Source organism: Nyctibius grandis, chromosome 7 (genome assembly GCF_013368605.1).
Source record: "Nyctibius grandis isolate bNycGra1 chromosome 7, bNycGra1.pri, whole genome shotgun sequence".
Lineage (NCBI taxonomy): Eukaryota > Metazoa > Chordata > Aves > Nyctibiiformes > Nyctibiidae > Nyctibius > Nyctibius grandis.
In genome coordinates, this window is record NC_090664.1 from 17,948,504 (window position 1) to 17,975,595 (window position 27,092).

General features: G+C 39.0%; 1 protein-coding gene across 1 annotated transcript in view; it reads left to right on the forward strand.

Annotated features, from left to right (window-relative positions):
- Positions 1 to 9,849: 9,849 nt before the first annotated feature.
- Positions 9,850 to 27,092, forward strand: part of TBC1D5 (TBC1 domain family member 5) — a 350,320-nt gene continuing 333,077 nt past the window's right edge. The window contains exon 1 of the mRNA XM_068404675.1: positions 9,850 to 10,114. The gene's annotated coding sequence lies outside the window, so the exon portion shown is untranslated. The remainder of the gene's footprint in view (positions 10,115 to 27,092) is intronic.

Here is a 27,092-nt window from a genome sequence, read left to right on the forward strand (position 1 = left end):
CACTGGACTGCCTCCAGTATGTCAACACCTTTCCTGTACTAGGGAGCCCAAAACTATACACACTACTCCAGATGCAGTCTCACAAGTGCTGAAAAAAATATAAATAGGTGCTGGTGGTAAGAAGATTACAGGAGTCTGTATCAAAGGCTTTGCTAAAGTCAAAGCATACAACATCCATCGCCGTTCTCTTGTCCCCAGCTCCAGTCTCTTTGCTGTAGGAAACAATTTATACTACTTTGAAATTGTTACAATTCAGAGCCAAGTCAAAGTAAGTCTAACCAGTTTATATTCACCAGTATATCCCTTGTTTGTGCCCTGCCCTGCTATGTGTAATAAATGCCCTTAGATTTTCTCTGTAGTTTCACTCCTACATGAACTTACCAACATATCACTTATACTTCCACGTAATAACAACAGAAAAAAATGAAAAGTTGTTCGAAAAGGGCAGAAGTATAGACAAATAATGGCAGTTGTCTTTAGTTGTCTTTACACCAGCAAAGTGAATTTTTTCGACTGTCTTCTGCTGGCACACTCAAACACTACAAAAGTTTATTCAGAGAGGAATAGGGCCAGTTGCCTCGGTTCACTCAAAGGGGAAAGAAGAATTACAGAGAGAACAGAAATAAGATGATCTTCCCCTGGCAGCACTGCATAAAGTGTTGTAGAGGAAACAGTTGCTTCATCCCTTCCCAGTCTCTCACCGGTTATTACACTAAAATGCACCCCAGACAATCACTATCATAGTGAGGTTAACGGATATGATAAATTCAGCAGAAGCGTTCTTTGTTTTTGATTGACTTTGTGGCTGTGAACTCCTAACTTCAGCTTTCCCACACTTTACTGATAAATATTTTTTAGGGCTAATCTGAATATTCGTTGGCACATTTAAATCTTTTGCGAAATCCTTGAATGAAAATAGTGGCAATAAAAAGTAATATTATTTTGAAAACACCTTAGAGAGGGAGTTCCTTCTTTTTCTAGGACACCCCTCTGGTGAAGAGGCATGCTGCTACATCAGATCACCAGAGAAGAAAAGATTGTGCTCGAGCACAAAGGAACCTGTGTATATTTTGCAGAGCCAGAGGGCAATTACTGTACTGTTGTCTGGCCCACACAAACACCGTATCGGGAAAAAAGAAAATTTAAAACACATTTTTAATGCTGCAAGATGGAAAAACAGTGCCATAAACAATTGTCACTATTTAGTGTATGATATTTCACTCATTTCAAATTGTCAGTATCCCTTTTAAGACCCATAAAAATCAGCTGTGCTGCTGTAGGGCTTACACTTAATTGTTGTAAAAAACAAGTGGGAGTCAGTGTAATGAAAGAGGTGCTCTTGCCCTCAAATTCCTTTAGGTGCTAAATTAGAGTTCTCCAAAATAGGGCATGGATCAGAACTACCGTTTTCTGCTTACCAGAGGAACAGCCATTTGCAGCATAAATGAAAGCCAATGAGTGTTTTTTTACCCGTACATGGGGATATTCATTAAATTCTCGAAATATAAAAATCAAAGTGAAAATTAACACCTTGTTTTAGTTTCTTTTCTGTACCCTTGCTCCTAACTTCCACCTCTACTCTACCTGCACACTAGCAACAGTGTGCACGGCCAGTTATTCTGATCAATGTAAGCTGAAGGAATCTTCTGCATCAAGAGCTGAACAGCTGGGAACATTCTTATGTTCTAGGCTAGTGAAAGGACAGTACAAAATAATTATTGGCACAGTACATTAGTGTTTAAGAACAACAGCTTTAAGATTTGGGGTTATTTTTAGAAAAAATAGCATAGAAGTTATATGTGGAAAGCGACCAAGGGAAAAAGCTAACTGCAGAGGAGGAAAAATTACTGAAACAGCTAGACAGCAGAACAAGATTAAAAAAGCAGCCAGAGGTAAAGTTACTTGAACTTTCAACTTGCTACTCTTCTGTTCTTGGTTTTGGAGAATGGGCAGGCACTCTACCCTCTCTCCCACCTGTCCCGCCTTCAGTGTGGTTGCCTGCCTTCCCCATCTTCTTGCTTTGCTTCTTTCTTCACTTCACTAGCTTCACTAGTCCTTTCCCTTTACCAAGTGTCAGGAGCAAGAGAGAAGACCCGTCATGCCGCAGAGGAAGGCCATGCTCAGCGAGGGCCATGCTGCTCTGCAGGGCGTGGGGCTGCAGGGGAAGCCTACCAGAACCGCATCATCCCTGCGACTTTCAAACTGCTTTGTAATGTTTGGAAATAAATGGGCAAGGCAGAGGATTCTTAAAAATTGCCCTTTCTGTGAGGATCAACGGTTACCAAGCACTAAACTTTACTATAAGGGGTAAAGGCTCTTTTAATCACAGGTACTTTTTTTATTTTATGGAAGTATGGCTATGACATTAGCCTCATGCACGTATATCCAATGGGGGCTGTAAAGCAGGCAGGATGCAGGCATTTTCAGCAGTGTAACTAAACACAGTATCAGTCTCGTAGCAAGTTTCAAGTTTGAAATAGCAAAATTGAGTTGCACAGCTTAAATACAAAAAGACTAACCTTTTTCAACAATATTTTTATTCAAAGAATTGTCACTTTCAGCAGGGGAACAGATTTTGCTTAAACTAAAAAAAAAAAGATCAAACAAAATTTTTCCCAAACTTATCATTTCTAAGTAAAGATAGGACCATCTGCCCACTTACACCAGCTGGGTGTCTGGCCATGAATGTCTGATATTTCATGCCAAATTGAGTAGTTATCAATGCTTTATTTTTTATTTATTTATTTACTAAAAAAAAAAAATCATTCAATCCAGTCGGTTGTTTTGTGTAGCTTGCATCCCACGTTTGTCCCTCACTACATTTTTAATGCACCTGAAGAGTCTGGCTGCTGTGCTGGCCCCCAGTTCGAAGCCTAATGAAGCCCCACCTCTTTCAGTGGAACTCTAAGCAAATGCTGCCCTGGAAATCAGACTGTAGCTTTCAAAAGAACACAAATGTTCATTTATCAAAATAATAGTATCAACTGCTATTTGAGTGCTTTGTTTATATATCATATTTAAGTGGCTAATCAGAAGTAATAGCTTATTATTAAATACAAATGGTTTCTTATTTACATAAGTAAGGCTTATCTTACTTCGCTTGCCAGTTTTGGCTTCCTTGCTAGCCATCACAGACTGTACTGGCAACCACAGGACCTTCACTGGTCTTGCCAGCTTAAGTGGAAATAAATCTGATCTTTACTTTTAAATTGCAGTTTAATATTGCCGAAGTATACAAGATTGATTTGAAAATTCGTTTTTTATTCCAATTTTTTCTCAGTCCAGCCTTTCCTACACAGCTTGGAGTTTCATGGCTTAGTTCCATTGTCATGTTCACTGATTGCAATTTGATCTCATTGCTGCTGTTCCTCAGCACATTGGTGGTACACAGTCACTGGAATCGTAAAAATTAAAGATTTCATGCCTTGCCAATGCGGAATTGCTATTTATTTAGTTTGGGGTCTATTTTAATTTTGACTCATTTGGGGACTTTATTCAATACACTAAGGGTTTGCTTAAACAGGGACACTCAGGAAAGTTAATCCAAAGTAATTAAAACAGTGAATTTAAAGTGGATTAGTTAAACCACATTAAACCCCAGTGTGGACTGGGGTTTAATGTGGTTTAACTAATCCACTTTAAATTCATACCTTTAGTTAATTTGGATTAATTTTCCTGAGTGTCTCTGTTTAGACAAGCCCTAAAGCCCCAATCCTGTAAACAATTTATGCACACGAGTATTTGTATGTGATGCACTTAATTAGCCTCGATTCAGGAAAGCACTTAAGCCTTGCTGAAATCAATGGAACTTAAGAGTCAATGGATGGTTTTGCCTGAACTGGGACCAAAGGCACCACATGCAAAAATGTTGCCCTGGACACTCATATTCACAGGAATCACTGTGTTTTTTTGGATACTCTTAGCAGGAACTTTTTCTGAAATCCAATTTATTTTCTTTTTGCCCTTCTGCATTAAATCTTTGTCTAGCCTTGCTCCACTCTAACCAGTTTCTCCATCTACTGGGCACTGATCTAGCAGCTATGTGCTACATCAGATTATGCTGATACGACTCTCTGCTGATGTACTGTGTGTTTCGAGATCAGGAGGTTGGTTTCTTTACACCTTTCAGAGGAAATCTCACCTGTGGCAAATTTTAGTTGAGCGAGTCTGAAGTACATAGTTCTTATTATTTTTTCCAAGAGTAGTTCATCAGTTTCCATTCCTCTTGCTCACTCCTCTTTTCTTGATTCCTTTAAAAACTTCAGAACAGATTAAGTAGTGCTACTTTGTCAAACACGCGATGAATTTCATAATTTTGAACATAACTGTCAGGATGTCAAGCTACGTATTTTACTAAGAAAGCAGGAGCTGTTTAGTTTTCTACTGGAAGAAAACACTATTTTGGTGAGGTATTTGGGAACTGTAAATAATAACAGGTGAATTAGACTGAATCCTAACACTTGACATACAGGTCCACTGAGAGCTCATCTAAGCTCCACTAAAACTAAGCATTTTAAAATTATTTAAGACCCATTTCAGTCAAAATGCAAATGCCTACGGCCAAGCCCTATTGTAATTCAAATATAAAACTTTTATTTTTTTTTTCCTTCCTTTATATGGATGTAGACAAGGCAGCTTAGATGGACAACAAAAAGGACAGAACAAAATTTCTAATTAATTGAGGTTTTTCTTATGATTGGTTAATATTTTAAAAGAATGTACAAAACCAGAATATCCGAGTGAATTAGTGATTATTTTCACTGGAAACTGCAAGATGACAATAGTGTCAAACAGACTCTACCGGAAGAAAATTCCTGAAGTTTAAAATCAATGTAACTTTGTTCATAATGGGTGTGTATAGAACATAGCTCATTCTAGGGTCTAGAAGCATTAGAAGTACTCTACAAGTATTTCTTAGTTTCTCTATGAGAATACAGTTCATATAGAAAGGAGCTTCTTTAGACTCATGGGAGAAGCTGCAATCATTAAACTTTCCTGAAATTTTTTCGGATTGCTGAGATGATTGCAAAATTTTCTGGATTCGAGATGAAATATGAAATCCAAACAAGATAATGTTGTAAATTAAAATACAACAAATGTGTGTACATGTATTTTTATATTTGTATATGCACACAATCATATATGTATATGCACTCAATAAAATACATGTGTATAATTCACATATATATTAAAAATCTATGGAAATACTTACATTCTGTTTGTATGCATAAATTAAGCCAAAAAGTCAAGAATTTATATTTTATTAAACTGACAAATCTATACTATACTCTTTCATCTAATAGAATCATAGAATCATAGAATTGTTTTGCTTGGAAAAGACCTTTAAGATCATCAAGTCCAACCGTTAACCCAACACTGCCAAGTCCACCACTAAACCATGTCCCTAATCACCACATCTACTTGTCTTTTAAATACCTCCAAGGATGGTGACTCCACCACTTCCGTGGGCAGCCTGTTCCAATGTTTGACAACCCTTTTGGTGAAGCAATTTTTCCTAATATTCAATCTGAACCTCCCCTGGCACAACTTGAGGCCATTTTCTCTTGTCCTATTGCTTGTTACTTGGGAGAAGAGACTGACACCCACCTCGTTACAACCTCCTTTCAGGTAGTTGTAGAGAGCAGTAAGGTCTCCTCTCAGCCTCCTTTTTCTCCAGGCTAAACAACCCCAGTTCCATCAGCTGCTTCTCATAAGACTTGTGCTCTAGACCCTTCACTAGCTTCGTTGCCCTTCTTTGGACACATTCCAGCACCTCAATGTCTTTCTTGTAGTAAGGGGCCCAAAACTGAACACAGCATTCGAGGTGCGGCCTCACCAGTGCCGAGTACAGAGGGACGATCACTTCCTGAGTCCTGCTGGCCACGCTATTTCTGATACAAGCCAGGATGCCGTTGGCCTTCTTGGCCACCTGGGCACACTGCCAGCCCATATTCAGCTGGCTGTCCATCAACACCCCCAGGTCCTTTTCCGCCAGGCAGCTTTCCAGCCGCTCCTTCCCAAGCCTGTAGTGCTACATGTGGTTGTTACAACCCAAGTGCAGGACTGGCACTTGGCCTTGTTGAACCTCATACAGTTGGCCTCAGCCCATTGATCCAGCCTGTCCAGATCCCTCTGCAGAGCCTTCCTACCCTCAAGCAGATCAACATTCCTGCCCAACTTGGTGTCATCTGTGAACTTACTGAGGGTGCACTTGATCCCCTCATCCAGATCATTGATAAAGATATTAAAGAGAACTGGCCCCAACACTGAGCCCTGGGGAACACCACTTGTGACTGGCTGCCAATTGGATTTAACTCCATTCACCACAAATCTTTGGGCCTGGCCATCCAGCCGGTTTTTCACCCAGTGAAGGGTATGCTTGTCCAAGCCACGGGCAGCCAGTTTCTCCAGGAGAATGCTGTGGGAAATGGTGTGAAAGACTTTAGTCTTTGTCTAGGTAGACAACATCCACAGCCTTTCCCTCATCCAGTAAGCAGGTAATCTTGTCATAGAAGGAGATCAGGTTAGTCAAGCAGGACCTGCCTTTCATAAATCCATGCTGACTGGGGCTGATGGCCTGGTTGTCCTGTACGCGCCACGTGATGACACTCAAGATGATCTGTTCCATAACCTTCTCTGGCACTGAGGTCAGACTGACAGGCCTGTAGTTCCTCAGATACTCCTTCCGGCCCTTCTTGTAGATGTACGACACATTTGCTAACCCCCAGTCAACTGGGACCTCCCCGGTTAGCCAGGACTGCTGATAAATGATGGAAAGTGGCTTGGTGAGCACTTCTGCCAGCTCCGTCAGTACCCTTGGGTGTATCCCAATCAAAACAGACTAAATCCTGCTAACTAGCTCATATGCATGTAATAGCTTTACTCTATAGTTGATAACCAAATTGCACATCTTCCTCGTCAAAGGACTAGAAACTAGAAAGTATTTCCAGATACTTTACAAGATGAGACCTGGGAGGAATGAATACAGAAAGACAGTATTTTCTACTTTTCTTACTCTTGTACTGGCTTCTACCATCACAGGTGTGCAAGCAATGTATGCATTTTTACCTATGGATACCACTTACATTTGAGGTGTTAAGAATTTGTATAAAACTGAGCTAGACTACAAGACTAAATTATTTAAATGAACAATGTAACTAAATATAAAGAAAGATTTATCACAATTCCAAAGCACAGTCAAGTAAAATTTTACAAGTATTTCTAACCGTAAGAGTATTTCAGTCAACACCTAATATAAGAAGACAATTAGGAATATGTAACCACAAACGTTATTTGCTATACCTATACAAAGCTTACACACCTTTACTTGTGACTCTGCAGTAGGACACATTTTGAACATAAAACTGAGATGGTCTAAGCAGTTTGTTCTTAACCCCCCATAATCTTGCAAATACAGAAATTAATAATATTTGGCATTCGTTTTCCCATTTATTGTTGTGTAAGTAAAAGGGATCCATCCCCTTACAATGTTTTAATTTTGGGGTGGAACCTCCATTCATGCTTAAATTGGCATTTTAAGTGTTACAAAGAGCCTAACAATTGATTGCCAATGAAACAAGAATAAACTACTTTTGGCAGATTCTGCTATTGTTTTTCCTGCTGGCTTTTGTTCTAGCTTTTATTTTCGATGGGAAAATTTTCATATTGAGAATATTGAGAGGGCTAAATCTTTTAAGACATCCCCTAAGTGCACACAAAATTAGATATCCTATGCTCATATAATTACTCCAGTAGTTAGACAACTCACAATTGCCTGATTTGAGTACACAGTGGGAGTATGTACCAAAGGCAGGTGCATACTTTTTTTTTTTAACAGTAGCACAAATCTACAGGTTTATAGAAAAAAGGCTTTGATACTTTCAGTAAAATTTGTACTTAGGGTTTCCTGCCTATACACCTATATCTTCAACATACAATGGGCTGTAATTCTTTACACTGTCATTTCATCTCCCAAGTGCATGTTACTTTTGCATGTGTTCTTGGTCTAAAATCACTGTATTCCAAAGGCAGAAAAGATCCATTTCCATGTATGTATAGTGGACAGGTCACTGTGATATATGCAGACTGACTGTAGATGGCTGTATGATTTCTAAATCAAACGCTGTGCCCTGTACTGAACAAAATTATCATTTAATCAATGAACTCTTCAAAGTATTCAAAGTATGATATTGCTAGACAAGAATTGCTTGACTGCTTGGCTTTTTTTAATATCAAGATCTGCTCCAACATAAAATAAATGTGAGGACAAACAGAAAATCATGATGTCAAACAGAAAATGAAACGATCTGATTGAAATTAACAAATATATGGACATGCAAGGAAATTCTCATATCTTTGGTTTTTTGTCCTGTGCTTTTTTCTTTTAAAACCACTAACATTTAACTTTATATGGCTCTTTTTACTTTAAACAATCTGTTTAGCAAGAAATTTAAATGCATGTTGGCAAAACCACATAGATGGGGCTGATCATCTGGCCCTGAAAGGCCCAAAAAGCAAAAAAAGTTCCTTTCTGGGAATCACTGGAATTATAAGAAATATCTTCAGAGATTAGATACAATACATTCATCATGTAATTATTACTAAACTTACTGAGTTTCATTCCTGTTTCACATTTCTAGGTATATCTCAGATTGATCATCCTTCTTCCTATGTTGCCCTGAAGCATGTTCTAGTGGTCAAACGGTGCCCGTTTTAGGCTTATTTTTCCAAGACTCGTGTTCAAATAATAATCCTGCTTCAGTTAGTATGGATGACAGAGTATGTCTCTAGTTTGTCTTTTCTGTCCTGTACTGGAGTCCCTGAAGAAAAGCTTGGATACCTAGTGCATTACCAGGCATAATTATGAATTATACAATTGTCACAAAGAGCAGCCTAGCACACATAGTGCTTCACATTCAAACGGTTGTAAAAATGTATACATTGCAGTTTTTCTTGCAAGTAAAATGAACTCTCCAATACTTGGTGGTCCTCTACAACAGTTCACATTCCTTCAGGACTTTTAATGAGGAAAGGGCCAAAGCCAAGCAAATGGAAGAGCTACCAGATTTCCCAAAACTTAAGAAAGTGAATCTTTTTGATTAAGCTGACCTCAAAACACATCCCAGCCATACAAGTCTGACTTGCAAATTCGTATTTTGTCTCAGGTGAACTTCTACCAGTTTGTACAAAAATGTGCACAGAGGGATTCTTCTTCCTAGGCAGTTCGGCAGACAAGCGCTGCCGGGACGCACCCCCGGCCCGCCCAGGGCTCCGGCCTGGGCTCCAGCCCGGGGCCCAGCAAAGACGGCCCGGCACGGTTCAGTTTCACACTGCCACCTGTTTCCTCCTTCCACGAAGTTGTTCCCCAACCAGTTTGAACCCAGCCAGTCGCTTGCAGGGAGCAACGTACTGCATTCACGTCAAATTACCTCATTTTAAGCTGCATCCCCCCTCAGCCCCGCCTTGCGTGACCGGTAACTACACTCTCCGTATGCTTTATGTAAATGAAAGCGCCTCGGGCTTCCTCAGAGCCTGAAAGGCCCCGAACAAACGCAAAATCTCCCCATGACAAAAAAATCCCAGCGCCCGCCGCGGCTCCCGAGGCGCAGGTGGCAGCCGAGCTGCACAACAGCACGCGACGACGGAAGCCCCATCTCGGCCCTTACCCCTCCACTTCCCCACCGGCCTCGCCTGCCCAAGCGGGCCGCGATGGCCCGTCTCCCCCGGCACCCCCAGCCCCGAACGGCGCCTACCGGCGCACGGAGCAGGCGCGGCGCTTCGGCGCGTGTGGGCGGCCGCGGCCTCACGGCACGGCCGGCGCCTGCGCGGAGTGAGCGGGGTGGAGGGGGCAGTGGTGGTGGGTGGTGCCACCGCGCGTCGCCACCGCGTGTCCCCACCGCGCGTCCCCGCGTGCGGGCAGGGAGCCCTTCCCCTTTCCTTCCCCGGGCCTCCCCCACTGCCTCCCCCTGCCCCGCGTCCCTCGCAGGGCGCCGGGCCGGCGCGGGGGTCTGTGTGCCGCGCAGGGAGGGAGGGAGGCAGGCGGGGAGGGAGGGGGAAAGAGAGAGAGAGAGGCTGAGCCAGATCTTCATGCCACTGCAGGCAGCAGCAGCAGCAGGTAAAACCAGCCTCAGAGCATCTGCTCCCCTTAACCCGCTTGCCCCCCTCCCTGCCGGCCGCCCTGCAGTCACAGTGCGCCGCCCCCCGCCCCGGCCCCCGCCGAGGCCTTTCCCCGGCGGCGGCGGCGCCTGGTCGCGCCTCCCCCGGCCGTCAGCGGGCAGCAGCGGGGCCGGCGGGGGCGGTGAGGCCTACGCGCACCGGGCTGCTGCCGCCGCCGCTCCTCGGCCTCCTCACGCTGCTTCCCGGGGGACTGCCGGCCGGAGCGGCGACCCGGTGCTGGCCCCGGGGCGTGCTGAGTGCAGGTGCTCCCCGGCGGGGTCTCTGGACCCGGGGTCTCGTTCCTGGGAGGTGAAAGCAGGGAGGGAGGAGGAGGAGGCAGTTTGGTCACAAGGTTTGCCCCTCTGGCTTTTTTTTATTGGTGGTGATTCTGGTGGCTGGAGAGGGAAGTTGAGGTCTTCGTGATTTTTTTTTTTTTTTTCTTTTTTTCCCCCGCCAGGCCTTGAAAAAGAGTTTTTGGAAGCAGCTTGGTTTTCCTCCACTTTTCCTGCCCCAGATCTTCTCTTCATCCCTGTTCTCACCTATCTGACTCAGTCTGTGCTAGCTATCCAGTTTATTGCCATCAGTGGTAGAAGTTTAACTGTCACATTTGTTTTTCTTTGGGATGCAGTAGTTCAAGTGGTGTACAAGTCTGGACTTCAGTGCAAGGGCTGCAATTAGCACGTTTTAGTTGTTTGAGAGTTTTATCCTCTTAGATTGCTGTACCATGCCCATGAGTAGTGTAGCTTAGCTACATATCCTATGGTATTATGCATCCTGGAGGCTTTATGGTCTCCTTTTAGGAAATAGTTGTTCCATCATATTGGCATAACGTTGCTTTAGTGGTATATACATGTGGAAGTGGTATACATGTGAAACAATCGTGTTCCAAAATGTACTGGGATGGGACTCGAGAGACAAGAATACTCTTCTAGTTCTGCCACTCAGCAATACAGCATCCATGCACCGCTTTACTCTCAGTAATCCTAATTGCCTTCCCTTACAAGGAACCCAAAACTTGGTTAAAAAGCACCACATAAGACAAGTATTTATTTTTCAGGCCAATGAAACTTCATTAAAGTTGTTATTTGTCAGTTCTGTTACTTGCCACACACTAATTCAGCTATTTAATGGTAATACCTCCTCCGTGAAAAATAAAGCTTCCAATATCCTAAAAGTCATATGAATATATATAATAGTAGCAATTCCTGGAGTTGTCACAATTAAGGTTGTGTTGTAATACATTCAGACTATCAGGTAAACACAGAATTAGTCACAGCCTACTTCAAAGAAATTGCTGAGTTTTTAAACTTTTTGTGTATTTTCTTACTTGAAATTGGTAACTGCTGCTGAGCCAACAAAGGAGCTTACCCTTTTATGAACCTACATAATGAACATCAGTTCATAACAAAGTATGAGAGCAGGAGCAATTACTATTGTGCATACTGGGAAGAAGGTGCATCTTTTTCCTTCTAGATTTTATGATGGCTTCATAATTTAGATATTACAGATGTAGTAAACTCCTATGAAAACTGAACATCTCAAAAGATATTAATGGCATCCTTTTGTTAGTGGGATGAAGATGAGTCCATTCTCCAGCCTTGTGGATGGGAAGGTGACTATAAGGCCTGTACTGGTAGCTTTGTTTAAGGATTAATGAAACTGATGAGACTCTTGTATCTTTCACTTCATTTCACCTTCTCAGAAATCTGAGGAAAGCCACAGACAGTGATTTTTTACAAATAGTTTGTCAGTTTCTGCTGCAGTATTAGCAAAGCTCGCTTGTCACACAGAAATAGTTCAGAGCTTTTCTTAAAATACGGTGCTGCCTGTGAGAGTGTCACTTACCTTTGAGAAATGTAAGTGAAAACAATCTTCTCACATTTTTCCTTCTTTGCATTGCAGTGTTGGCTTTACTCAAACATTGTTCTTGTCTCTTTTGTTTGCATTTGAATAGCACTTGCATCTTTTGGACTTTGGCACCTTGTATTAATGTGGAAGAAAAATGTGATTTGGTGAAAATGTGTTATACATTCTCTGCCTGCCTATGATTTACACTAATGTAGAGATCATCTTTGCTGTCTCTTGAGTTATTGTTGCTATTATAACTTAATTTTTCGCTGGGGCAGGGTTATGCAAAGAACTGTTTTACACTTTTCCTTGAAAGGAATTCTGTTGACGAAGTCTTCGAAAGTTTACTTTCTGCTCCATCCTTAGGAGTTTTGTCTTAAACTGTTAGGTATGCTGCTGTAATTGACAACAGCTGTTGCTGAGAATTGTGGAGGATAGACAGTTTCTAAGATAATCAGTTCCTAGTCCATTTGAGGCTTTGTTGATTAGCACGTGTAAGAGCATTTTGGATCAGGAACCAGTGATGTCTGCGGTGTGCAAATGTGGTATGTTATCTAAACTGTTTGACTTAGACTCTACACTGCTCTGTAGTAAATAAGCTATAGGTTTTGTGTGCTTGTTCTTCTAGCCCAGGAAAGTGCCCAAAGTAGTTCAGTCTGTAGTCTATAAAAACACTGATCTTGGGCTGAGTTGTGCTCTCGGAGGAAGAGGGCTGTTAAACGTGATGGAAGGAGTTGCTTGCCTGCATTTGTTTGTTACGTTAGTTAGGCTTAAACTCTCTATTTTTGAACTCCAAAAGAAGGTGCAGAGCTATTACCATTTCCAGTTTTTAGGAAGGTTGCTTCTGTGATCTGTTTTACTTAAGAATGTTTTTATCAGTTATCCAAATGTCAATATTTTTTCTGATGTCACAGCATCCGTGATCAAATACTTTCAAAAAAAAGGATTTGAAAATGATACATTATAATCTGATAATTCATATTCTTTTTATTGATGGTGAATAGAAAAAAAACATGATTCTTCTGAATCTTATGGGAATCTGTGTGTGACAGTCTTTGAGGAGAAATGGTTGACCATATTTATGCTCTGAGAGTTGGGATAAGAAGCAAGAACCAAGCTGGAGCGTTTAGTCAAACTGCATGCAGACCTTGGAGATTAACATTCAACATTTAGCATGTTTTGGATAAAGGTTGGTGAATTACTAAACAGAATAGAAATGGGTATTTTGCCTCTGTTAATGGTTAGATGTAGTTTTCCCAAAAGCACTGAGTCATAACATGACCTGAAGTCTGGTTGGAAATTGTTTGAAAATAGTAGGAAGAATCATGTGTCACTGATGTTGACCTGAATGCAGCAGAAAAGAGACAGTATCATGGTATCCTGTGTTCTATTTAAAAAAACACAACATTTTCCTTCTGTACTGTTTAAGTTGAGGGACTTTTTGTTCTGTTAATAGGCTGGCAAATTGTTATTTTAGGTTTGTTAAAGAACATTATTACCACACTACTAATTAATGTAGTTGTGGGTATGTGAAAAGTTCACATGCTTACTTAAGTTAACTTGCATTTAGTATTGCATCACGTAGTGGTGCATTACAGTGGGGATCAAATCTATCTTAATACATGAACATTTCACCTTAAATGTCTTGCAGCATCAGTTTTTGTCTCAATGTTTTTTTTCCCTGAACTTCTAGTTGGCTAAGCTTTTTTTTTTTTTTTTTTTTTTTAAAGTGTGTCAAGATACTGAGAATCTGCCATTTACTTCTCTGGATGACTTGTTTCAGTGATTCATCTTTTCCACTATTTAAAAATAAGGCATGCAATTATTGTTTGAATACATTTGAATGCATCTGTCTTCCACTGGTTCTTGTTATCTCGTCTGAATTCTCTATCATATCAGACTGCCTTAAAACTTGATTTGACCCTTTGACACTGTTTTCACTCCTCTGCATAGTGGCAGTCCTTAGCATTTAAAGACATATAGATTTTTAAAATACATAGTTTTAAAAGAGCATCAACAGATCATAGATTTGCTGGGCTGACTACTCTAAGACTCATGGATAAGTTTAACAAGTATGCTGATTTAAAATGTTTGTCTCACAATGTTTTTTAACATCTGATCTGGAACATCTGTTTAACAAATGAGTTGGAAAGAAAATCAATATAATGTGATACAATTATACCATTTTGAATCTTTCCGACTATAGAATGAAAGTATTTATTGACTATTTTTGATCTTTCCCTACGTTACTTAACACTTGTGCCACCTCTGTCTAGTCATGGGCCTCCACTGTTCTTGAGGTGGTGTTTCTTACTAACACCCTTGGCTGTGTCATACGTGGATGTTTTATGTCTCTCAGCTTCTACACTCCGCAACTCTAATATATGTTGATGGTGATCCAGCCTCCCCTTTTCTATGTTGTTGATCCTGCTTTTTTTTTTCCCCTTACACTTGCTGCTTTTTTTTCAAAAACATCAGATTTTGAACAACTAGGATGAACTGTAGCCAAAATTGTCCTGTTAGCTGTGGAATGCCTGACCATAGATAAAAGGGCTTAAAGAAGTTTCCATTTTCATGTTTTTCGGTCTTAAGATTTTTCTTCCCAATCAATTTTGTTCATAATACTTTTCAGCTTCAGGAATTTTGAAACCTCAGGAATATGAGCATGTATGTGCATCATATGTATACATAGATGTCAGTAATCTCTATCTGGCTATGTAATCTGATTGTGATCAGTAATTCTTAGACTATCCCGTTTCTAGTCCAGTGACTTACTTATTTTAGCCATTGTAATGGGATATATGATAATTTCTCTGTGTCGGTTATGGTGAGTGCTGATAGAAAACTGTTGCTAATAATTTTTAAAAACTGATGTTTTTACTGTTGGCTGCTTAAGATCCTGAGATATTAGGTTTCATTATTAAGGACTTCAGTTTGACAGTTTTCTTTCAGCATATTACAAATATGGTCTTACAAAAAAGATCCTCCTGTCCTCTAGTTTGAGCTGATGGTCTGTAACAGACCTCTACTGGCATCATCTGAGCGATCTGCCTTATTTAACCCTTAGGTCTACGTATATAGTCAGTATATCCTTTACTTCTGAATTATCGAGTAATGAATGAATGAATGAGATTTCTTGAAACCTGGATTGTGCCTGCTTGATAATAAGTGGTATTTTTTATTTAATCTGTAGCTTTTACACAAGTGGACTTTTGGCCTTTTTTCTTTCGGAAGAAGTATAGCTGTGTGATGTGTATTGACAATAGACTTGAATTTCGAGGAGGTATGGAACTTGTTGAAAGTTTTAGACAATGCCATTTTTGGCATTTAGACTTCGCTCTGAGGTTAGCGTAAGAATCGTACCTGGCATCAGGTGAATTGTCATCCAGGCCGTTGTTTTGTCACTTACAGTGGCCAACAGCAGGTGTTTTAAAGGAAGTTACAAAAAATTTGCCAGTTGTGGAATAATTTGCCATACCGTGGAACTCCTCAAATTCTTGTCAGCTTATAAGGGTTTACAGTGCCGATCGTGAGTGTTCTTCCCCCTAGTATTTTTCTTGTTGATACACAATTTTATACAGGTGAGTGTTTTCATTATCAATGGAAATATGTAATCTTTTTACAAATTTTACAATGTTGTGTTTATAATCTCCCTTCCCACTGTCATGCTAAGTACTCTTTTCTGAATTGTTAGGAGTAGCTTGAAGCTCAGTAGTTACTTGAGCAGCACTGATTATTATCTCTTATCTACTGTGCTTTAGATGTGTCAACAACAAATTTGATTTGCCAGCATGCTGCCCATTTAATTACATTTTTTAACGTCATTAATCTCACATGGTGTTGATGAATATGATTGTATTCCGAGTCCTGAAATTTTCCATTAACACTGGTGGGTGTGACCAGTGATACCTGCATCCTGCATGATGTGGATATACCCACTTTTTCCTTCAATCTCTTTTTTTCCTCCTGTCATTGTTCATAACAAGGCAACATCTGTATCTGGATGAAGATCTGCATGTATTTTACTGATTGAAGTTTGACACGTTGCAGAGTTGAGAATTGTTGATGTATTTTCTGATCTTCCCCAACAGATTCTCTTTCAAAATTAAGATTATTTTCTTAAACCGTGATTGGTTTTTCTGTCATCTCTGCTTCTAAAGGGTTTGTCAGCGTTCCCACTGACCTTTCAGATGTAAGTTTGACCTCTTTTAAAAGCAGAGACTTTTAAGCCTGTAATGGTATGTTTTGTGTTTATTTTGTAATCGTTCTGATATCAGCATGTTTGCTGCACTGTAAATCTGACTAAGAGGATCCAGTGTCAAGGTGGTGCTTTGATTTCTTGTACCTTCTTGACTAAACTTTACCTGGAGTATTCATGATTAACATTTAGTAGTTTTGTAGAGCCTTTCATCTATAAATGAAAATAGCATTAATCATTTTCAGTGAGAGGGAACTGATTTATTGAAGGCCAAACAACAGCTCAAAGGGGAAGCTCCAATTAGAACCCAGATTTTATTATATCCCATCACAGCTAATACAGGAGCACACTGTAAAATATTTAATAAGTCACACAATTTAAATGAGTTTTTTAAATGGGAGAAATTAAAAGTAATTTAAACATGTTAAATAGACTATGTAAAAGAAATTTGAGAAATAGAGTAAAAGAGTAGATATAAGCAGAATAGTACTAATGCTTATGGGACAAATACAAGTAAACATTTAGTATACTTCTCTTAATGTAAATCTACTAGGTTATTTGATAATTGTGCTGGGGAGGATGGTGGGGTTATTAATTTCTTTAGTGAGAAGAGTGGCTCTCAGCTGATACTTATGCTTGTTTTGCATGTCCTGTTTCCTCTAAAATTTGCCTGTACTTTCAGAATGGTGGCTTGAGCACCTGCAGCATATACAGCTTGTTATTTCTATTGGAACATATTTAAATATGTTCTATTATAAATTATATTATATTTCTAATATATTCTATTGGAACATATTTAAAAAAATACGTAGGAGCCTTGCTTGTCTTTCAGTTATTTGTGATTCAATAGCATAGTGTTTCCTCCTTTAGGCCTGACTCATTTTTAATTTACATCATTTACATGTATGCCTATGGTGCTAATAAATATACACAATTTGGGGAGAAGTTAATAAATTCAAATACGTAATGGGGCAACTCTGTTATATAACAATGTGTGTGGCTTTTTGTAGACTGAAAGCTAAACCTAGTGCTGCTTGTCACGATGCCTTTTAACGTTTGTTGTACCCCATAGTCTTTACATACAGTGCATTAAGCAGTCGAGGCTAACAGGCCAAAGATTTCACCTCCTTTGTTTTTTGTTGTAGATTCACATTTATACATAAAGCTTATATTGGTTGTGCCCTGCCAGTTTTACTGCTTCATGAAAATATATAGCAGATAATATTGAAAACATTCTTTTATTCTGAAGTGTGCAGAAATCTGCACTCCTGTAAGTTTAATTTTTGTGGCTGGAGGAGAGAACAGTGGATGAGCGCAAGCAGAGGAAAGTGCAACAAGCAGGAAGTTGTTGACTTCATGTAATCAGAGGAAACTCGTGTCCCAGTCAGTAGAAAGGTTTCTTCTAAACACATCAGTGGTATGTGTTTGTTGTGCACAAAAAGCATGTAAAGCATTCAATCAAAAGTTAGTGTCTTGAAAAGTAAAAAAAAAAAAAAGGAAAAAAGCTGCCATTTCAGATTGATGGAGCATGTGCGTTACAGTTAGGACTTGTTGAATTTTTTTTTCAAAGACAGTTTTTAAAGAAGGCAACAGGTTAGAAGAACTGAAAACATTTTATGAATGAAGGTAACCTTCAGCTTTTTGTTTATGAATTTACTTCACAATTTTCTGGGAAAGTACTTATGTCAGCATGAAATGTCCTTTGAAATTTTATGTTGGTACTTCATGTATTACTTTAAATAAGTTCATTTTTGACAATTCAACTTCGAAATTGAAAATTTGTTCCTATATAGCATTTCTGAAAAATCCAGCAAACTGAATTAATTACCTTTTTCCCCACTCTGGCTGTGTATAAGGCAGTATAAATATTTTACACTCAGAACTTTAGTGTCCCTTTTTCACAAGGTTCCCTTCTGTAGTCAGGGTGGATTTCATCTAGTAGAAAGCTACCTTGGTTTTTGGATTTGTGCAGTGGTCCAAACTTTTGTTTATTATACTACCCATGAGTCTTGAGTTCAAGATTGCTTGATTCAGGTGCAAGATGACAGCTGAGGCTTGACTGCAAGTCAGGGAATCGGGAAGAGGTTTAAGGCATAGACAGAATGAGTCTAGAGCAGGATGTACCTTCTCCATTTCTAGCTTATTACCAACTGTTTGTGGCCCCTTTCATACTACAAATTTTTCAGAACTGTGCATAGACCCGAGCAGTTCGATGGTTGCTTTTGTTTCCCACTTTTGATCACTAAGGTTTTTTGTTGATTTGACACACCTAGATAAAATGTCAAACTTCAGTTTGCAGAGATGGAAAAGCTGCCCAGTCTTTTGTCTCTTATGACTTCTGTCGTGAGCCTTAAGTATGCTCTCTGGTTGAAGTGAGAGGAATTCTGTACCTGAAAAGAAATGAAAACATATATTGGACACATACAAGTTAATATTAATTTGTAATATCTGATGATGTCAGACATATACTTGGTGTAGTCATGCTGCCTTTACCCACAAATGCAGAATCCGTTTGTCACAAGTCCTTATGAAACTGAGTGGGGAGGAGCAAAGGACAGTAGCAGCTGCTGTCACTGGACATAGCTCCACTTTGACGTTGTGCACGAATGGGATGGATTGCAGTATGTGTTCCGAATGAACAAGTGACACTATCAGCTGTTGCAAATCCAGCAGAGATGCTGTGTTACTTCAGTAGCACTCCTGTGCACTCTACAGCCTCAGTGATTGGAGAAAGTCCTAATTTGTTTTTAGTGTGTTATACAGTTTTGTTCTGGTCTTTAGGGATTTTAGATGAACTGTCAAAGTTCTTATATATTAGAAGAAAAATATGTAGCTCTACCTCTAAGTCAGTATTCAAAACTGACATATGCCAGGAATTAGAGCATGCTGTTGCTGTTTCATAGCTGTTGGGTGAGACAAGATTTTTACATTAATTTACAGTAATAGCATATGATCAGTCATGGCTATAGTTTCCACTGTGAGTAATTTTATCTGAGAAGAGGGCAAATGTGGCCTAGTGAACATCATTTTACTCCTCCTAACAACTTAACCAGATTGGGATAAAAGCATGTTGATAGACTGATGCTATAGTTTTTGTAGGTTGACTGGAGTGCTTCATTTTCTAGAGCTGCTGTTAGTTATCGTTTAGTCCATGAGCATATTAGATACCTCCTGATATAGATAGTCTTTTGCCAGTGTTTCAAGGTAGCTTTCAGTAAGACTGAGGGTAATGTCCCATTTTCTATTATGCTCAGAAGCTTTAGACTCACACCATCCCCTTCCAGAGGTAATGGATCAATCTAGCTCAAGCCATATGAGCTTGAGAAAGAAGAATGGCTGGGTAGGAAGTGGGTGACTAGAGCTTAAACCAGTGGTTTAAGAGGAAAACATTCAATATAAAGTTTATTAACAGGCAATGAATAGCTTTTTTTTTAACACTGAGCATTTCTTTTAAATCCCTCTTACCTGTTTCTCTGCCCTAATGCTTGCAGCTCTGGACTTCCCTGAGCATGAAAAAACCTAGCATACTTGTAAGATTCCACCCTCTGGAAAAAATGAATATAATCAAAGCCAACGAAACAGAACGCATGTCTTGAACCCTTGCTGGCCATTATTCTTTTTTGTTTTGTTTATTACAGTGTATGTCTCAACCTTTTATTTGCCTGGTTTTTGTGCATGTTAAGCTCCTCTGCTTCTATGTTTTCAAGCCGTGTGTAGGTCCAGCTGCAACAGAAATAATTGTAAGGTAGTGTTGTGGTTTAACCACAGTAGACAGCTAAGCACCACATAACTGCTCACTAGAAAAGAAATGTGGGTAAGGAAGAACAAATACACTACCAATAAAAATACGGTTTTAGATATTGAGGCAGATTGTATTGGCTAACTGCATTTGTGGGAGTAATGGAATACATAGACTTTTCTAGAAGGGTTTTTACTAAGCTAATCTTTGCATCTTTATCATTGCATACCATTTTACAATAATCAAACAAAAAGAATGATGTAAAATTGCTGATGAGAGGCTTGATCATTAAAGACAACTGTCTTTACAGTTATTGAAGACTTTGGCAACCAGTGAGATGAGCATTTTAGAGCTTGCACACTGCGTGGATTGATTGGTAGGTGAGTTGGATTGCATGGATAGTGGGAAAAATGAGAATTTTAGCTGTATAAGCAGGTTGACTCTTACATGTATAGGTCATTAAAAATATGAATTGGAATTCATTTTTTTATATATTGGAAGAATATTGGAAGATGAAGAGGTGCTGATGAAGATCACCTTCTCATTTTGAACCTAGAGTGGTGAAAATGGTGACAAAGATGTATTTGATACTGGGAGAGAAAAAGTGGTCAAGGGCTTATCACTTTTCTCAAATATTCAGTTTGCTTTAGAAAGAAAGATACCTGTAGTAGTACATCACATTAAGCTGACACAATTTCTGATGTGCTTGGTATACTATCTGTACTTTTTCCTCTAAAAAAAAAAAAAAAAGACTCAAGTTACCAGCAAGTTTCTAGGTTGCTAGTACTGTATTTCAGCTAGTGTTTCTTACTCCCCTGACCAGGCAGCTTCTAAAATTATTATTCGGGTTAACTTCAGAGTAAGTGAAGGTTGGGTAGCAGTTTCACTTTTTCAACATGAGAGAATTTATCTTTCAAAGTCCTGAGTTACAGTTTGCAATGATTTCATCATTGAAAAGTATCCTGAACTGACAACAATAAATTAACTGCTATTTCACTTGAGACTAATTCTTGTCTATGGTTAAGGATTTTGCTTGGTGCAATGTTATGGCCATGCCAATTTTATTCTTGTTCATTTTGCTTAGTTTTGAAGGAACCAAAGCAAGTGTCAATTCCAGAATTCTGTCGTAGCAGCTAGTAATGGGTTTGTCGTGATGCATTGCTGTCTGTTTTATAGCATCCACTGGATACTGTGGTTTTTGATGTAGTCCCTTCTGATATGGTTCCCTGTAACTTGAGATACATTTCTGTACTTTCACTATCTTTACAGAATGTTTCGAAGTATTTTTACTTGCATTTGACATTTGCCTTTTCTGAGGCTGAAGCTATGTATTACTGTCAGTTCCTCTCAAAGTCTGTGCCACCATTAGGACATATTGACTTGAAGACACAGGTAAAGGATGACAGTGAAATGAAATTGAAATGCAAGCAGACTTTCTAATCGCCTGTATATGTAAACAAATGAAAAAACATTTAACTGACATCTGTCATCTTGCATAGGTGAAAGACAGAGGGAGAAGCTCTCTCTTCCACTTCGGACATTTGCTTTGATACCTTCCTCTCAGAGCTCTAGCTCTGCCATCCAGCCTCTTTAGTGTTTCTGAAGTGGACTGTCTTAGAGCCAGAGCTCAAAGTTCAACACCCTGGTGTAAACTCTGTCATCTCTGACAGTTGGTCACGGATCACCTGACTGCACTGGACCTTGCTGGGCATTCCTGCATCCACGGACATGTATAAGTTACAATAGTTCTTGAAGGACTGGTTATTTTATTAATACTGTGGTGAAAGGAAAAAAACAAATAGAACCCCAAACTCCCTGTGTCCTCAGCCAACCTGGCCTATCAAGGAGAATTTCTTTGTGACCTCTCTAATAGAAAAGATCTTACATCGAGTCTGGAACAGCTGCCCCTTGTTAGTGACCCAGCTGCACCTGATGATAGAATGGCAGAGAGGTATATGCTGTAGGTCTAGAGGGAATGACAGTGATGAGGTGAGATTAAAGCTGTACTTTTGTTTCCCTCTGCCCCATTAAACCTTCATTTGAAACGCCCTTCTGCAGAAATATGGTGGGGAGTGGCTGGTAACCTGTGAGGCGTTGCTGAGTGTCTGCCCTCTTGTACACATTGTCAAATCCCACCAAGTGGCATTTGGCAGGGAATGTAAAAGGAAATGTATGTCACCAAAAATAAGCGAATAAAAACCAACAGTGTACTGGATATGAATGGCTATGTCTGAATTTAGTCCCAGTCTGTTGATTGAGCACAATGGTAGTCTTAGATAATGACCTCTGCATGGCTTAGAACAATCACCTTCATTTTATTTGGCTGGGTATTCCATGTTGATGTTCTGCCCAAAGCTGAATTCTCTTTTTGCTTTGATTTTTTTCTTTTTATACATCTGATCCTCACACTTTTTAATGTTCAATAAGGCCTGTATAAGGGCAATTGTTAATGTGCTACTAAGAAAAACTGTTCTCATTCATTAATTGAAATACTCATACATGGTGTCATGCGTCTTTGACCATTTGGCTGTAGTGGGTCTTGACATATATGCTTGTGTCACCCAGTCTTTCTTGGTTATGACAGTTCATGAAATGTGTTTCCAGGTATCACTTGTTCTCTTATTTCTCTAATGAATTAAAAAAAAAATGAGTTGGGATTGGTTTTGTTTTATTTTGTTTTTTAATTTACTTACATCTCTTTCAAAAAGCCTTAGTAGGTACTGGGAGATTTTCAATATTTAGTTAGTTTAAAAGGTGCTGCATGTACATATAAGCATTTTAGAATTCTAAATTGCATACATAAACCTTATATATATGCATAGTATTAAAAGCAAATTATCTCTTTGATTTCAATGACTCTTGTTCCTAAGGATGGAGCATTCTGGGCAGAAAACAGCTGCTGTTCCTAGAACAGCATTGGAATGTGCATACATGGGAAATAAGCCAGGAAAAACTGTTCTGCGATAGCTCACCACATGGACTTTCTTCTCTCACGCTGTTAGTGCTGCCTTAGTCCATCAGAGATTTCCTTCAGTCCTACAGGTGGACTGTATTTACTAAACTAAAGTCTACTTGTTAGGCATTACTACCCTCAGTGACTGATTTGTGGATAAAGACAATGTTATGGCAGCTGGTCTTGTATTACTGCTAGTGAAATGGTTCATTCTTAGGCTTGGACCATGAGACCAAACGAAGTTTTGAAATACACAGAAGTAAAAGTAAATTAGGCTTGCATTTATTAAGAACTTTTACTTTGTATCCTAGTTTTAGTTCTGTAGCTCACTGACTTGATCAGGTATACAGCCAGTAAATTGAGAATTTTTGTTTGAGGACTGTCTAGTCCAGCATGTGGAATAAAGGAGGGCGAATGAATAACTAGGGCTTTGAATGGTGACCCAGACTAATGATTAAACACACAACTATTTTGGTAATCCTCGAATGATGTAATCTTCATGTCATCTTGTCATGTGACTAGAAGATAGAGATGCAGCAGATTTCTTTTTACATTTAAGATCATGTGAATTTTATGTTCATGGTGTCCCTCTTTTGATCCTGAAGGTAACCCCTCGTACTAAAAAATGTTAAAGAACTTTAGGATACATTTTCTGAGTTGATGTATTTTGCATTAGTAAAAGTATGGAAGATTGGGAAGTACAGGATATAAAACTTACACGGGCTGTTTATGGTTGACTTGGCTTCATATTTAGATTTTGACCTTTAACTGATTTAATTAGTTAAGCTGTTTTTTTAGTAAGTATTACTTGCATTGTGTGTGAAATTTAAGATTAAAATGAAATGGATATTTGTAATTGTAAGCACTCCGGATAGGTAGCCTGTGCCATGTCTTTCTGGAAAGCATGTGATTTCATGAAATTGGTTTACTGTGAAGCATTGTGTGTGATACTGTACATTACTGAAAACAGCTTTAACAGCAGTATACAGAATTACTTCAGTGCAGTTTGTTTTTTAAATCTAGTTCATTTCCTCACGGCATATATTCTTTGGCTTTTTCCAGCATTTGAGAGGATTTCTGTTGTCTTGCTTTGCTGTTCTGAAGGCATTTGTCTCCGTTACGGAAATTAATTGGTCTGACGGGTCAGAGGAAGTATCTGTTGGTTACCCATATGTTTTTGCAGCATGTCAAACAATGCGCTTGTTATCGTTATGAATTCCTACGTAAAACGGATAATAAAGTACTGGTATGGGTAAGTGAAATAATGCATTACTTTCTGGATGCCTGCTGAGTAAGCACTTAGTTCATGAAGTCGAACATTGAAATCCTGGGCATCTGGATGCTTCAGATTTCTTCCAGGAAGAAAAAATTGGTATGTACTTGTAAGTCCTGAATGACTTCATTGTTGACTTCAGTGATGGAAAGACCTGCAGCTAAAGAAACGTGAACTGACCAATATAGTTATAACCAAGATAAACTGACTGCAGGTGAGAGGTAGGAAGAAGAGAGTGTGCACCAATCGGTTAAGTTGAGCTGTTGTCTATCCATTGTTTCTGGCTCCGTTTCCAGTCATTAACTGTTTATTTCTGCTGTTACTCTTCTGTAGTGGTTATGGCAACTGCAGTATGTTAATATTCATTTACTTGGTATGGGTTAAAATTTTATTTCAAATAAAGTCATATCTAAAATAAAAAAGTCAGCATTGATGAATCTGATTTTTAATGAGTAGCAGCAGAAATCTTACCCTGTAAAATTACACTGGAAGATACATTGAAAGGGATTTACTGAATGTAGGCCTTCTTTTTATTAATTGTTTGTGAAGTGGGAATGGGCGGAATTATGTAGGACATTAGAGGTGACGCTGAGAATGAGGAGTTCAGGAAGGATAACTAAGGATAACTTCTGAACAGAAAATATGCTATTTTTAAGTACCTTTATTTGAATTAGGAGCATGAAACAATGTATCTTTAAGGCTGTTAGGCTTTAAACGGGATGAATTTTAGGTTCTGATCTATGTCAGTGAAGTGTTTTATCTTGAAGTCTTCTGGGTATCAATCCAGTTTCCGTGTGACTAATAAAATATGGATACTTTGGAGTTTAGTCAGTGAACAAATCTGAACAATTGTTCAGGTTTAAATAGTGAAAGCAAAAAACCATTTGTTAAAAGCTGGTTAAAACCTTAAAGTACCTGTTAATAAGAAGTCTTGGTAGTGGAATTTAGGTGACAGCAGGAAAAATAACATTAGTTAGAAACAACAGTCCCATGGTTGTTTATGGGCCTGGGTCATATACATTTGCCTTGCTAACGCTTTTTAGTGTGATTAAAAATATCCAGAGCTTATGACGTCAAAAAATTGACTGTGTGGAAAAAACAAAAGTATTCCTTGTTGTTGGCTGTGGTGTTATGTTTGGCTTTGAAGAAACAGACTAATTTTACAGCTTCAGTCAAAGATCAACGCAATCATTTGAGCCTTGACTTTTTCTTCCAGGAGCCTGACAGAGCTGGCAGCATTTTCTTCTGTCAGGCTTCTGTTGTTTGAGATCAACTCTTTGACTCACCGACACTGTAATGAGGAGTAAACAAGCCCTATTTCTTTGAGGCAGTTTGTAGTATGTTTCTAGTGGATTCTGAATTTAACAGTATTGGTTTAACAGATGTTAAATCATGTAGCTGTAGTAAACTTCTTTACTAGTGGTAATAATTGTGTCGGGGAAATGAGTATCACAACTCCTTATGGAGGGGCTTATCTTCAGTCCTGATGGTATCAGCTTCTGCCCTCCACTGCTACCTGTCTGCTTGCTTCAGAATACTGTCTCCTCAGTTCTCCTCCTGCATTTAACCACTACTTTGTAGTCACTGGATTTCAAATGTCCTGCTTGGCATTTTTTTCCCACTGATAAATGTGTTGGGTAATTGCAGGTCCACATATGCTCCCGATCAACTACATGAATGACTGTTCTAATACATAAGGCTTAAAAATACATGTCTGTCTGAGAATAGGTATTCAGCAGGGTTTAGAGGATAGGATGTTGCTGAGAAGCAAAGGTTTGAATTTCATGTAAGTCTGAGATTAGAACAGATATATAAACACCTGAAGCCTTCTGGATCTCTGGTGTTAAAAAGAAGATACGATGTTGTGTCTTGCAGAACCTTTAATAAAAATAAGTTTAAAAAATTATGAATTCAAGAGTCCATTGATTTTTTTTTTTTTTAATTCTGTGTTCTAACCAAAAAAATGTTATCTTCATTTACTTCTCAGTGGTTGGTGTTTGTTCACCATGCAATTTATTGTTCATTGATAACGTTTTCAGCAGGCCTGAAAGTTATGATAATTAAGTAACAAGAGTTAAAGGAAAGTTATGTTGGCATAATTATTTGAGGAAATTTGTCTCTTGTATTCCAAATTCCATATGAGGTAAGCTAAGGCATTATTTCCATGATTTTTCAGTACTTCCACACAGTCATTAATTGATCTTGAAATCTGTCATTAACAAGTGAAATTATGTATTCGGAATAGAGAACAGATTACCTGCTTATTTACCTGGAAAACAATGAAGATTGGGCAATTCTGGGTACCCGTCACTGGTGTTTTGTTGTAAAGTTTTAGGCAAGAAAGTAATCTCTTTAGGATGAGGAAAAGATAAACCTTCTTCCATGTATCTTAAGATTAATATATTGGAGTTGGTCTTAGGTAAGTCAGCAGTGCGTGTTCCTTGATTTGAGGTTCTGTGAACAATTCCATGCAGACATAAGTTTTCCACTAAGTGAACAAAAAGACCAGGAAAGAAAAAAATCTCAGATGGTTTGGAAACACTAAGTTGACAAAACTCCTGGAGGACGGAATGGTGGTGCCATTGCCAACACTTTATTATTTTGACTACTACCTCAGTTTCTAGAGCACTCCTGTTGGTCATGGGAGACCACGTTCAATAAAGTCCTTTTGTGCCAGAGAATTATCTTGTACCGGTTACCCCCCAGACTGCTGCTGGAAATTTTGGGTATGGCATGCTTATAATCTCCTGTCTAATAAAGTTTCCTGTTGTTAAAAATTAACTGAGGCTACAAATGGAGTTCAGGGGACCTACATGATGAGTGAATATCATAATCGACAGAGAAAAGAGTAAATCTCAGTATTTCTCTGACAATGCACGTTTTTATACAAAGTGAAGCAGAGATAAGAGTGAGAGCGCAAATGGCT